At 34.0% G+C, this 14,426-nt stretch overlaps 1 long non-coding RNA gene across 2 annotated transcripts in view; it reads left to right on the forward strand.

The window, feature by feature from the left end:
• The first annotated feature begins 387 nt into the window (after nucleotides 1-387).
• Nucleotides 388-14,426, forward strand: part of LOC130456304 (uncharacterized) — a 127,407-nt gene continuing 113,368 nt past the window's right edge. The window contains exon 1 of one of the 2 annotated variants that reach the window (XR_008914946.1): nucleotides 388-620. This is a non-coding gene — a long non-coding RNA (uncharacterized LOC130456304). The remainder of the gene's footprint in view (nucleotides 621-14,426) is intronic. The other variant, XR_008914947.1, reaches the window with a different exon arrangement.

Consider the following 14,426-nt stretch of genomic DNA (forward strand, 5'->3'; position numbering starts at 1 on the left):
CCTAAAAGGTTTGCCATCACTGTTCTAGGTGCTTTACAAATAGTATCTCAAAGGGAAAAAAGTGTGAAAAATGCCCTAGAGAGTAGAAGGTAATTCAAAGGGAGACTCACAGATGCAGAATAGTTTTGAAGCTAAAATATTGAATTTATTATTTTCTTTAAAACAAAAAAATACCAACAGAGATTCATGGTTCATTTATAATCTTCTTCTCATCTTTATATGTGAGAATATTTGTTTATTGACATTTGTCAAGTTCATAATAAGATTTATAAACAATAATGACCACAGTACAATATTATAGTCAGTGGTTAAAGACAGAGTATGGAGCTTAGCTTTTGGACTCAAGAGAGGCAGAGTTGACATTCTGTTGTGAAAGGAAAAACATTATATTCTTGGTTAGATGGAAAGACATTTAACAGAGGTGCTTATAAATACAGCCAGCCTCTTTTTCTTTTCTCCCCAAGAAAGAAGGTTGAAATCTCTCCATTCTTATACTGTTGATGATATGAAACCCCTAAATTCTATAACGGATAACATGGAGGAGAAAATGTCAGCTGGAAAAATACTTAAGTTAGGTGTTACCAGATGTCTGCCCCTTTCTATTAAAGAAGGCTCCTCTAGTGAGTATTAGCTTATTAACTGCATCCTGTTGGGATTCTAGGAGAAGTTGGCTACAAAATATGCTTCTAAATTGCTGAAAGATGTGGTCTTTTGGATAGAGTTGTTACTTACCACTGTCTACTGAATTTCATTTTTGGAGAACTCTAAGCACAATTGATTGGTTATCATTAATATTAAATGACTTTATCTCTCTGTTGACAAAATAATAACTGAATAATTTAAATCTACCTCACATAATTGGTATAAAGATTAAATGGGATATGAAGGTAAAGGGGCCATGCAAACTGTAGTGTTATGCAAATTTGAGGATGTACAAAGGTATACATTGTATCCAAATGTAAATTATATTGATAGTGAGGGTGTAATAGATAGATAACTTCCACGTGAGGAACAACTGGATTCAAATTTTGGCTCTCATGAGAATCTGAGAAAATCACTCAATCTCTCAGTGCCTTAGGCAACTCTCCATATACTATCAATTTCACAGCAGTGCTCTTCCCCATTAGGAGAGGGAATGCCTCAGACACAAAGAGATCCTGGTAAAGTCACAATCTGTAAAATGATGATAAAAACAGCACCTGCCTCATAGGGTTGTTGTGAGGATTAAACAATATTAAGTACCCACACATATATGTATATATACACTGAGGCAGCTATGACTCAATGGATAGTGTGCTGGACTTGGAGTCAGAAAGATCTGAATTCAAATTGTCCTCATACACTTCCTAGCTGTGTAACCCTGGGGAAGTGACTTAATCTCTGATTGCCAGACAAAGGATCCACTGGATCCACTAGAGAAGAAAATGGCACACCACTTCACATCCATGCCAAGAAAAATCCCTGGATAGCCATTGTCTATGGGGCCATGAAGAGTCAGACACAAGTAAACTACTGAACAAAAAATATATATTGCTAAATGAATGTTTGATTTTATTACTGTTCTTGATGTTCTTCTTTTTAAAAACCCTCACCTTCTGTCTCAGAATCAATGCTGTGTATAGGTTCCAAGGCAAAAGAGTGGCAAGGGCTAGGCAATGGGGGTTAAATGACTTATCCAGGGTCACACAGCTGGGAAGTGTCTGAGGCCAAATTTGAACCTAGGATCTCCCATCTCTAGGTCTGGTTCTTAATCTACTGAGCCACCCAATTGCCCCCAATGTTCTAATTATTTTATGCTGATAATATCTCAGGTCTAGTGGAGGGAAAAAGATGCTTATTCTGACTGCTAAACTCTTTCCCTTTGCTTTTCTCTCCTTTTTCCTCCACTCTTTTCATTTTCTTTCCTTTTCTCCCACCTGCCTTCTTTTCCAATCCACTGTGGCACATGAATAGAGGCTATGAACTGGGGACTATGGTGGGGTGATATCTATTTTCCCTTCCTTTCCTTCTCTTATTTTAGTCCTTAAAGTAGTACTTTTATTTTCAGTCTTTGTGAGTAAGCATTAATATTAATAACTGTACTTCACATATTTAATTCTCTGGTATTAATGCCAATGTAGATAGGATGGGGAAGGAGATCTGTAAAACAGATAATCTAAAAGGATGAATAATCTACAAATCACTTAATTGGACTTTTTTAGATTTTGAAATATCAATTTAATTCAAAGGAAAAAAATCAACTGCCTATTATATATAAGTTACAATACCTATCAGAGTGTATTATTCCACAAATTCTCAAACTAGATGACTTTGCTAAATAATTTGGAGTAATACTCATTGGCCAAGTCTGAAATTAATCTAGGAGATTAAACAGTCATATCTGACTTTTCATGACCTCATCTAGCTGCATCTGATAAAATATTACATAGCTCAGATATATTAAACAGTCCATGGGGTTTTCTTGACAAAGATACTGGAGTGGTTTGTCATTTCCTTCTCCAATGGATTAAGGTATAGAGAGGTTAAGTGACTTGCCCAGAGTCACACGGCTAGGAAGAGTATGTGGCCAGATTTAAACTAGGGCTAGAGTTGTATCTACTGAGTCAGCTAGCTCCTAGGCAAACAAAGAATTGCCCAAGGTCACATAGCTAGTCAATATTTGTCAGATCTGAAATCATCTTTCTTACTCCAGGTCCACTGGTCTATCCATTGAGCCATCTACTTGTATCTGATAAAATATTACATAGTTCAGATATTAAGATATAAAATTTGTCATTATCTGTACCAAATTCATAAGTCCCCATCCTATCTGGGCTCTCCCTATCTCAGTTCATGGTCTACTTCATTTATAAGATTTGGAGAATTTGTATAGTGATAATAGCTTCTCATGTAATCAAATAAAGAATATATGAAGGAATAATGTGACTCAGGCCATCTCTTGTCCTCTGTCCAGTTCTCAAATATTTAGATATGCTGGAAATTTCTAACCATACACCTGTTGGAATGAAAAAGAGTGAGGGCTGTCTGTCTGTGCTCCATTTTGTGATCGAGAAACAAGACAAAAAGAGAGAAATTAAGTTTCTGAGCATGATGAGATTCATGATAGCTGGCAATCTTGGCAATGGTTTATTTCCATTTCCCATGTCTCCTAGATTCAAAAATCTGCTCAGGAACTCTCACAGCTCTAGTCTTTTATCTCTAGAAATTGCCTTCAAGGTAGTGCTAGTCATGGTCAAATCTATGTTAACCCGTGCGATCCCCATCACTGATCAATGGAATATTTGGCAAAATCAGGCATCAAATCTCCCTTCTCCCTAGAGGAAGCCTGGAGTGTCAAGGTCAGGGGAAAGAAGAGAGGAAGTAAACCATGAATACATCAATATTCAGATTAACACCTCTGTCTTATTACATGGTTTCCTGTTCCCGAGCATAGTATAGGAGGTATAGCTTCCCTTCTCTCTTCTACAGAAGATAAGGCAGTTTCACAAATTTTGTTCCATCTTTTTCTCTCCAAGGAAAATTTCCTGAGCCATAGAAAGGGTCCTGTCAGAGATGATAAGGACTAAATAGAATGAAAGGCAAATACTTCAAACTTCCATCAGAGGGTTGTTGTGAAGTTAATGTGTTTCAGCATGTAAAGAAACTGTAATTTTCAAGATATAATATAAATATAGGTTACTATGTTGATGTGATATAGAAATTTAAATTGTTATTCTTATTTCAAAAAAGAATTGATACTTAATTTGGTATTCAGAGCATCACCAGATGTATTCAGGGTTTTACTTTTTAAAACATTTTTCTTCTTTTCTTTTTCTTTCTAAGGTTCTTCCCCCCCCCAAATGAATCTAATTTTGAATATTAACAATTAGTATAGTTAGTAATATCAGAGATGGTGATGATGAAGACACTTTCTAAAATTTTGCTGAGTAAGACTCCTTCTAACCTCCTTCTCCTATAAATTATTTTTTTTTGCAAGTTAACAAATATTTTTAAGCACCTATGATGCAAGGCACTTTGCTAAATTTTATTGACTCATAGGCTGAAACAAACAAAAATGACCCCAAGAAAACAAAAATAAGACCAACACAGAACATTGTCTTTAAGCCACTCACATTCTTTTTTGGTTTCCATATGTTTTATTTTATTTTATTTAAAAATATTTTCATAAATTTCCACATGAATTTTCCAACATTATATAATCTAAATTGTCTCCCTTCCTTCTTCCCTTCCCTGTCTGGGAGCTGGCAAGCAATTTAATCTAAAGTCACTCACATTCTAATGGGTTATACAACATGTAAATAGATGAGTAGCACTTTTAACAATTGAATATGCTGATTTATAAGTCAATAAAAGTTTCCCATCAAATATAAGGAAAACTAATTGTGTCTTAATTTACCTTCTACATGAAGCCTTTCCAGATCAGTTGACTCACTGTCATAGCTATTAACTTTCAAAATATCTGAATATACTTAGGAATAAAAATTCACTGCAACATAGGAGATAAATTAGTGCAGGGAGACCTGGGTTCAAATTCTGACCCTGACACTTGTTCAGGTATATGGCCCATGGCAAGTCACTTATAAGACCTCAAGGTGCATAAGGTAGAAGGCTCCAGGCTTTATCTTCTATTCATCCTATTGAGAAGGTATGCTCTGACCTCCAGGGAGTGATTTCTCAAACTGACAAAACCACAGATCTAATAAAAATTCCAGAAAATAACCCAAATGTACACCAATCTTTTCATTGGAAAGACTTGTTCCTCGAGGTAGCTCTGTGGGAAGTTAAACCTTACATAAAAGAAACAAAAACAAACCATTCTTAGACATCATAGAAGTAATGAAATCAGAGGTGAGCAGGGAAAACATAGGTTTTTCAAGGAATAAAACATGCCACTCTGATCTAAAACCTATTTGAAATTCATATATGAGAGTAACAAAGCCTCAGTAATGCATCTTGATTTGGGAGACACATTTGATCCCAGGTCTAGAAATTTTACTTATGAAATTAATTGGAATTGCCTTGCACATGAACACTGTCATGCGGATTGATAATTTCCAGTGGTTCTATAAACAAGGAGCAATGATAAATTGTTCTATATCTAGCTAGGGGTAGTTGATTAGTAGGGGTGACAGAAAAATTGGTATTATGCCTGATCATAGGCAACAATATTATTAATGGTTTAGAAGAGGGAGTAAAGGGAATGTTAATGAAATTTGCAAATTACACAAACTTGGGCGGCCAATAAGAATGATAGATAGCGTTTACTTCAAGAGATATAGACAGGTTCAATATATGGGTAATAAACTGCAAAATGAGGTTCATTCTGGGAAAAATGCAAACTAGAGGAGAAAGGAAAAGTAGAAACAAATATGCATTAAAAACAGGTAAAACTCTGGACATATAGGGGTGCTATGGATAGCAAATTCAGTATGGGTTGTCTCTGAAACAACCGTAATAGCATCTCATATTTCCCTATCATGTTATGGCTACAAAATATTCTCCAAGTAGACATTAATTTAATCCTCAAAGTAACAGTTTGAGGTAATGGAAGTGGCATTACTATTATTATCATTTATTATAATTATTGTTGTTTTTACCCCCTAAACTACAGAATGTTAGAATTAGGAAGGACCTTTAAAGACCATTTAGTAAAAGCTCCTCTTTTTGTAGGCAGGTAAACTGAAGGTCAGAGAGGCAAATGGATTTTCCCCAGATTATGGAGCCATGATTCCTGAGTTTCATTTCAATTTCATTATACCATGCTAAAATCTTTACCTTTGAGTTTCATGGGAGAATAGAGGCTATTTGATAGTATGAGTTCTTCCGCAATTGCTTTCCAAATAATTCAGAGGAAAACATGTCTTTCCTCCAGCCTGACCTCTCCTCCATCCCTCTGCCCCCCCCACTTAAACCAGATAATTGCCTCCAAAAGATTGTCTTACGTTTCAATTTCATTATACCATTCTAAAGTCCTTACCCAATGAGTTTTATGGGAGAATGGAGGCTCTTAGATAGTCTGAGTTCTTCCACAATTGCTTTCTAGATAATTCAGAGGAAAGCATGTCTTTCCTCTAGCCTGCCCTTTCCTCCATCTCCCTGGCCCCCACTTAAACCAGATAATTGCCTTAAGTCTCTGTTAGAAGAGAGTTCACAAAAAAAAAAAGCAAGGTAATAGTGCTTCCCTTAAAGTCTGGTGAGATCATGTCTGAAGGAAGATGTCAAAGTTTGGGGAAGATTTAGACAAATTGAAGAACTTGAGCATAAAAGCAATAAGAGTGGTCACAAGGGCAGCAAGTCTGATTTATGAAAAGAGGACTAAGTAAAGATGAAAGGCTGCAGGGAGAGTTAGCCAAAAAACATCTGACAGGTGTAAACCCTCAAAAAGGAACAATTACTTCATACTGCATAAAGGATTAGAAATGGAAATGATGAATCTGGAAAGGAAAGGAAGAAAAATATGGATTTGAGACTTCCACATAATAATACTAGTTATACCATTTATCCGTGGAATAGTTTCACCACCCCTCCACACCTATGGGAATAGTGAGGTAATCACACTTATATGAGATAGTGAAAGAAATGAAAAATAAATGAAGGACCAAGTATATTGTAGACAATCCAAACCAAGTGGCTAAGATATGAATTATACTGTTGCATAGAGTTTTGGAATATAGTATCCCAAAAGTCAGTGAAGTTATGAGTTCTAATAACTTGAGAAGTACGAGGACTACAAACTTACAAAAACATAATTTGAAAGTTTAACTAATTAAATTTCTTTAACACTTATATGGTTTAAGGAATACATTTTCAATTTATAATAGATATAAATGCCATTATACATTATATGGGTAGCAGTTTCTGGATGATACTCTCTCAGATTGGGGGACTGATTGAGGAGGTCATCTTGTTAGGATACTTTGGTCAGTTTATCTATCTCCACTTGATTTTTTTCTTGTGGAATTACATCAAAATTGTCATATGGTCACCAAAACTTCATTCTATGGATGACCTTAAAGCTAGTATTAAAAATGATAATTTCTGTCATTGAACAGTAGTTTACATAAACAACTTAATCAAAATCAACTAAACATACCAATATTTTAAAATTTATATAACTATCTTTCAAATGTATTTTCTAAGTTTGTAGTATAAACTTATTTTAACCAGAATACACGAACTCATTCCCTTTTATCTCTTTCTAGTTTACTTTACCCTACTGATCTGCTGTTCTTACCCTATCAAACAATTTCAGCATTTCTTTGACAATATCCATCCTCCTCTCTCCACTCCTATAGCTTCTCAAATCAAACTTACTAAATGTTGGCATATCTGGGTCAATATAGGAACTATCTAAAATAGGAAATACTCTTCCTTAGAATAATATCATAAAATCAGAAGATTATTAGAAATGGAAAATACTTTATAGATAATTTAATTTAAGAAGTGATATGCTGAAGACAATAGGAGAAAAATTAATTTTGAGGAGTATGCAAATCATATCTCTTGACTCCCAGTCTGGGTCTATGTAACCTATGGCCTCCTTTTCACATAGACTATGTTCAGTTATATTAGACATTACCCTAAAAAAGATTACGGTCTCTCTTTGACCCATTATTGCCATCATGTAGAAATTTTTTACATATAGATGACATACATGTCATATCTAGGTATTCACAAATGTAGATAATAAAATTCACAGCTCTTATTCAGGTACTTAAGTTAACAAAAGCACATATCCATGTGCATTTAGAAATAGGAAAGTCATTATTTCATCCTGCAGAAAATTCATAGCACTTATAGGATATAAACAAATACAACATGCACACACACACATATCAGTCCACAAGTTCTCTGGTAGGTTGAACTTATACACTCAGTTCTTAATATGTTTTCAGTTCAGTGGTTTGTATTGACCTTGAAATTATCCTGCCCTGTGTAGCCTGAATTGTCTCTAAGAGTCAAAAAACACTTGAGGGCTTCTGGACAGTTATTCTGCTTCCCATAGGTCCTATACTTTCTGAATAACTCAGGAGCACTGGAGGAAAAGTTCATATCCTCATTTGTGATTTTAGTCCCTTCCTAATCCTCTATATTTGGATGGGGGGGAAAAACAAATAGGCGATCTTCTCTAAAAGGAAAAATGCTCAGAAATACCATTTCTTCTTCTAGCAAGTCAAATTTAAAACTTGGGGGTAGTCATTTACAAGGAAACATCGTAATGTAACTCTGCCCAGGAAGTCTCTCTTCTCTTACTAAAAGGTTAGATTCTGGTAGCACGCTAACTAGAAACATTTCCACTTCTCTAATTAGGAGACAAAGAGTCAAATAAATAGATTGATAAAGCATTATTAGGTTCTTATTATGAGGTAGGCTCTATTGATTCAAGAATGACAGTATTTTTTATACTTAATCTATTATAAAAATAATTTATTATTCTCTTCTGTCTACCCCCAAATGAACAATTAATAACAAAACAAAACACATTCTTACCAGAAATGTCATGATTCATATTCAGTCCTTAGACTCTTGGTTTATTGTTGCATTTGAGCTCTAAAGCATTTCAAAGTTTCCCCACTCCTATAATGCTGTTGTGAAAAAAAAAATTTTTCTCCTAGTTTTCATTACTTTATTCTGCATCAGATCACAGGGTTCTTCCTAGTTTTCTCTGAAACTATTCATTACTTATGTCACATTAATACTTCAATACATTCATATTTTAAGAGACATTCTTTCTGGCTGTGTCATCTGGGACAAGTTATTTTTCACTGTTTTCTTTTCACTTGCCCTTCTATTTTAGAGATGTTACTAATACAGAAAGTAAAAGTTAAGAAATATTTAACCATTCCCCAATAGAGACCACCTTCATTTCCAATTTTTAGCTACTACAAAAAAGAGTTGCTAAATATTCTTTTGTATATATAGATCCTTTCCCTTTTTCTTTTATTCTTTTGGGCTATAGGTCTAGTAGTAGTATAGTTGGGTCAAAGGGCAGGTACCATTTAATAATGGGGCATTCATTTCAAATTGCTGTCCATAATGACTAGACTGATTTACAACTTCACCAACAATGCAAGAGTCTGTTTTTCTGTAGTCTCTCCCAACATTTAAAGTTTTCTTTTTTTGTCATCTTTTTTTTTTCAATTTGATGGCTATAAGGTGGAACATCAATGCATCTGTGTTTATAATTTTCTAATTATTAATGATTTGGAGCATTTTTTCCATATTGCTACTGGTTGCTTGGATTTCTTCCTGTGAAAACTACCCTATAATTTCCTCTTGCTGGAAAATGTACTTTTCTTATAGTCTCAGGTAAAGAAATTGTAAAGATTAAAATTAGAGGGAAACTGAGGCAGGTAGAAATTAGTTTCTCTCTGCAAGGAGTATTATATTTTTAGAGGTTTATTAAAGGTTAAGGATTAAATAAAATACAGAGTAAGAAAGCACGTGTCTAGGTCCAAAGAGGCCTAGACAACCTCAACTACATTATGAAAAGAGATGCGTCTGCTTAGAAGTGGCAACAGGAAAAAGAAGAGAGCCAGAAGTCTTTACAACCAGGTTAAATACCCCCTCTCCCTCTCAGCCCAGGTGAGGTTACAAGGCATTTTGGGAAGTGAGCAAGAACTTCTGGGGTTTGGAGTCCAGAGTTAAAATCTCCATTTTTACAAAATATAAACTGAGAAAAATAAAAATGAGAAAAATGTTGCATGCAATTAAAACTACTTCAGTTGGACTTATTTAAACAGATTCCTAATCTTAACAAGTCCTCCAATAAATGGGTTTTATTGTACTCCTACTGGAAGGAAAAAGAAACATTTCATAAGAGGTTTAGTCATTATGTATTGCAGTATTAAAGAAAAGAATTTGCAAAAAAGGCCACATTGAGATTATTTGCAGCTTGTGCACCAATAATGGTTGCTAAGGATGAAGTATTAAAGAAATTGATAAGATCCTCCAAATTAAATCAACCTAACACTCTGATACTTGGAGTCTCTCAAGTCTGAAATATTCCCTCTTCTAATTTTTGCCTTTTGGTTTTCCCCCATTATATAAAGCCCCAGCTAAAATTTCACTTTCTATAGGAAGTCTCTCTTGATTTTTTCTTATTTTAATGGCTTTTTTTTTGCTGTTGATTATGTTCCATTTTTCTTATATATAGGTTTTTTATACATAGTTTGTATTTTTCTCTTCCCTACTAGACTCCTTGGGAGCAGGGGACTATCTTTTATCTTTCTTTTATTACTTGCACTTAGCACAGTAATTGACTTTTTCATAAATTGTTTATTGACTGGTGACTTTAATACATGGTTAGAAAATGAAAAGAATGAGGAGAAATATATGGGAAAATATGATTCAGAGGAAGGAATAAGAGAGAACAAAGACTTTTAGATTACAAAACAAAATAAAGCTGCTATATCATGAACGCTTTCTGTGAAAAAGGAATTGGTTCTGCAAATGAAAAATAACTAAAAAAGGAAGGAAGAAAGAAAAAAAGAAAAATAACAAAAAGGATGAAAATATTTCCTACATGTTTTTGTTTTTTAAGAAAGGAAAAATTCTTATTGACTATGTCATCTGAGTAGAGACTTTTATCAGAGTAGAGATTATGATAATTAATTATTTTAAAAATTCTCACCTCCAATCTTGTAATCAATGTTATGTATTGGTTCCAAGACAGAAGAGTGATTAAATGGGGGTTAAATGACTTGCCTAGGGTCACACAGCTAGGAAGTATCTGAGGCCATATTTGAACCCAGGACCTCCCATCTCTGTGCCTGACTCAATCCACTGAGTCACCTGGCTACTCCCTAGAATTATTTTTTAAAGGAATAAATAATAATGAGAAAAATACAAGGCATACAACTAAAAAACAATCTCTAAACAAATAATTGAAAATAAAAACTAGGAAATGGATAATAGAAGTTATGTTGACACTATTTAAATTTTATCCATAAATTTAAGAATAAAAATTAGTTGCCACTACAAGGAGACCAAAGAAACTCTTTGGTTAGCAAAATAAGTTATGAAAAAATCATGATGAACAGGTATGAGCAATATCATACCAAAAAGAAAAGAGAAGCACTGGAGAGTAAAAACCATTTACTGTAAAGTTGGTAAGATATCCAACTAAGCAAAGACTTACCCAGTTTAAAGATTAAAATGGAAGGGACACTACAAACAAAAGAAAAATGGAAAAGATTTGCAAAAATCAAATGATAACAAACTACTTTCTCTATTAAGTACAGTAGAATCACTGTATCTGTATCCTAAAATTATAGTACTAGATGTACTTTGGAAGAACATAAATGGCAATAAAGAAAATAAACACTGGAAAATCAATGGGATTGGGTCAAATGTATAAAGAAAAGACCTATGCTGGACACAATACAACTGTGAGGGCATTGAGGTACACGTATATAAGGTACCAGAAGTAATAGAATATACCCAAATGCTTTATTGATACAAAAATTGGTGACTGAGACAACATTAATAACAACTTAATTATACAATATTTCTTTCATTCATACAAAATCTTTGTGGGTTATCTATACACAAATTAAAGGAATATTTGTGTGATATTAGTAGTGAAACAATTCGGCTTTAGCATATTTGACAATTCATATTTAACATACAGATATTCAACAATAGACCAAATCTTTACCATTTCATAATTAATTTAAAAATGTTGAGAATATAAAATCCCACTGTACTTCTTTTAATTAACAAAAAGTAGTTGGGCAAATAAAATATCTTATAGGGCAACAGACATAATTCAATGTTCAATGATACTTTAAAATAATCAGGTGAGGCATAAAACACTAAAATGTATACATGGCAAATGTATACTCAATGCTGTGATGGAGGAGATCCAGTGTAGAGTTTAGGTTGAAGACAAACTCCTTGTGGATGGTGAGGTCTTTCAGCTATATCTGTTTAAATATTACATTTTGCATATTTCAAATATTATATAGTATAGAAAAATATTATTATTTTTACCTCATAAGTCAAAGAAGCCACAAAGATTAAAATCAATTTAAAGAATGTTCATCAAAAGACCTAGATTAACCTTATTATTATACGTGGTGGCCACCCATGCTGTGGCACTTTATTCCTCTCACCTGGACATTGAAACACCTATTCCATCTTTGGGCTGGCTCACTCACTCTACCCTTTACTCTAGCAGGAATAGGTTCACAGAGAAGGACTACAATCATTGGTTATACTGAAATTTTCTTAACATCCTACAGTAATCCTGTTGAGGGGAAATAATATATTCCCAGTATTTATCACCAAAACTTTTTTGAGTCTACACTGAAGTATTTCTATTTATACAAGCAATTATCCATAATAATGATGTAATCATTTACTTAACTCTTAAGTTAAAAAAAGAAATAATTTGTGATTTTCCTATATTGAAGCAAATTCATAAATAATACATTAGAAGCTATATTTAATCTAGTTTACACATTACTATCGATGTGCTTCGTATCTCTAGGGGGAAGTGGGCATAAACAGAAACCTGTCGGACAGGAACATGAGCATGAGTAGGCAAAACTCATATGTTCAGTCACAACAATAGAATCGTAACTATGGTGTCTTCTTTCTGTTCCAGGAATTGTTTGTCAAAGTTTTTTGATTAATTTAACTTCTATGTTGATAATAAATGTTCACTGTTAAGCTGAGTTGATGTACATGTGCTTGAGAAACACCTTTCTGGGCATGCATGATGTCTCAGCCAAACTAGTCGATACACTGAGTGACTTCTATGATTCTCTGCTTCCAATATGTTCCACTCAATTAGATTTCTCAAAAACTATTGCAGAATACATCATTTCTAGCTTGAAGCTTACCTGATTCAGTTCTAAAATCTATCCTTTCACCTGTCTTTTCTTATCTAAATTCAGACTATACTCAGATAAATCATATCTATTCTCTAATCATGCAACAGTTCTGATGTCTTGATCTCTCTGATGTATAAAATTATCACCATCAAAACTCAGTAGTCATTTATCTTAGAACTTTAATACTAACTCCCATTAACTATTTCTGAGAGCTAAAGTTTCACTTAGAACTATGAGCAGAGACTAAACTCAGCAACAAACTTAAAAAGACAATATATTAGAGAAGCAAAACTGTCCTGGATATTTAAGAATGAAATGTCAGGAAAAATACAAGTAGTCAAAGACAGAAAATTCTAAAAATATTTTAATGCCAAAATCTTTTCACCATGGAAGAGAGTAGACTGTCTTATTGGATTCTAATATCACAAATCCAGATATTTTTATAGAGGAGCAAAATTAAAAGAAAAAAAGATTTGAATAAATACCTTGACTATATCAGCTATATACAGAAAGAGTTCATCTTTTGGTGGCAGTGATGAAATTCTAAAGTTATTAAAAGATCAAGTCTCAAAATACGTTGAAGATTGTGGAGGGGGAGAGGAAATGTCAAAGATATGAAAAATATCTCAGATTTTTTTATTACCAAAAGAAAGTGGTTGAGTGACCAGCAATAACTATTAACTTATGTATATACTTTCACAGAGCTTCAAGCAAGGCTAGCAGCTTTAGTACTCATAGAGAAGATCCTGTACACATTCCTGTGTGAATGGAGGGAGAGGGAAGAGATCGAATTCAGCAGCCAGAACTCCAACTTGACCTGCAAAACTGGAACACTCGGTTCATGGATTAGCCCATATAGGTCAGAAGCTCAGTACAGGTAGCATGAACTCAGTACCTAGTGTCCTGAACACAAGGCTGCCCAGAGAACAGGATCACAGATTCAATTCCATACCCAGGAAAATGGTGAAGGAGGGTCCTCACAAGGGGCTGTGGTCTTAGATATGGCTTACAGAAGAACTCTTGCCTATCTGGAAAAAAAATGGCCTCAAACTCTTAGAACCAGAGGGTTAAGTGATATAAAAGTTTCCTATTTTCTTTCATTTTTTTCAAAGGGACATGAAAGAGAGAGAATAATGAATGTTTAAAAGCTTCTTTAAAAAAAAAAAAAGAAATGAATGGTTTATTTTGGAAATATTTTGGTTTGGATTGCTGAGGTGGGTTCTGCCTTGACTCACTTGTCTGTGCTCCATTTGTACCTCATGTGTGCTAACAAAGGTGTGATAATAACCCTTTTGAGCTGACTTTTAAAGTTATGTTGGGTTGAAAAATTGTTTCACTTTGTCCTTTTGTGGGTCCTGCTACTCTTCAATTCATTTAGAGTTATTGCATTAAAGTTGTTTGGAGGGTAATTTGGTAGAGATTAGGTAGGTCCTTGTACCTACTCTGCCATCCTGGTTCCACCCCCAGAGATTAATTGAAATTAGAAATAATCTACCAGTCACCTTCTGTAATGAACTTAAAAATGAAAACTCCAAGGACTAGAGAGCTGAAGATTCCAGGTCAAAGAAAAAAATATAATAAAAGGAG

The sequence above is a fragment of the Monodelphis domestica genome, chromosome 1 (assembly GCF_027887165.1).
Source record: "Monodelphis domestica isolate mMonDom1 chromosome 1, mMonDom1.pri, whole genome shotgun sequence".
NCBI lineage: Eukaryota > Metazoa > Chordata > Mammalia > Didelphimorphia > Didelphidae > Monodelphis > Monodelphis domestica.